This window comes from Penaeus monodon, chromosome 32, assembly GCF_015228065.2.
Source record: "Penaeus monodon isolate SGIC_2016 chromosome 32, NSTDA_Pmon_1, whole genome shotgun sequence".
Taxonomy (NCBI): Eukaryota; Metazoa; Arthropoda; class Malacostraca; order Decapoda; family Penaeidae; genus Penaeus; species Penaeus monodon.
The window spans coordinates 14528212-14529148 of NC_051417.1; the positions used below are offsets into that span (position 1 = coordinate 14528212).

At 35.5% G+C, this 937-nt stretch overlaps 1 protein-coding gene across 2 annotated transcripts in view; it reads left to right on the forward strand.

Moving 5' to 3' along the window:
* LOC119593664 (kinase suppressor of Ras 2-like) overlaps window positions 1-937 on the forward strand; it is a gene marked incomplete in the record, with an annotated part of 30909 nt that overhangs the window by 1154 nt on the left and 28818 nt on the right.

The window sequence follows — 937 nt, forward strand, 5'->3', positions numbered from 1 at the left end:
AAGGAGGGACAGAGTTGCATACTTTGCACTATATTTCTGCTGAATGTAGAACATTTCAGCATGAAAGATGTAAAATATGTATGTGAGCAGCAGTTGCTCAGTTGACGAGAAAAATTTTTCCTTATATTTTCTGTAGGATCTTTATTTGATGATAAATCTCGCTGTATGTATTTTCATTATATGAGTCATATCACAACTAGTACAACCCTCTTTGCTTTCTTCCATGTTGATGAAAATACTGATGAATTTAGATTATTTGGCACAAACTCCAAGTCATAAGCAAAATGAAATGGGCTTTACTTGTGATTGGCATATTATTATATGGGTACTTTGGGTTGTTGGTTGCCTCAATCTGCAAATTTTCAGTTTAGGGAGCAGGTCAAAGCAGATGCCAATATTTTTGTATTCCATGTTAACTTCTTAAGTACTGACATTGATAAAAATGCCAGAGATGAAGAGTATTTTGGAATTCACAAATATATCTATTTCATGTATTGGATACTGTGGGTCATGGTGCATATGTATTGTAAAATACCACTGTTTCATTCTTTGTTTCTAACTAACCACCATTTCATGCATTGCTACTAACTTCCAATGGCTTTCAAAATGGTACTTCTTTTTCTTAGTTGTAGTGGCTGTGTTCTCTCCAAATCACTTAAAAATGACTGTTATCTGGAATCTCAAGTCCCATGCTGATGGCTGTGGCCTGTGTGTCCTTGAAGTTGATTTACAAGCTTGTTACTTGCAAGAACATATGTAGTAGAGGTTTGTTGGTCACTGCTTTAAGGTTCCAGCAATTGGCTCATAGTCCAGTGGCAGATGAGCTTAGTACTGTTGAACACATTTTCTTCTTGCCCTTACAGTCCTTCTCATTATTTTCCCATCTATTCATTAATATATTGCCCTTTTACTCTTTAGCTCTCCCTTTTATTGTTTG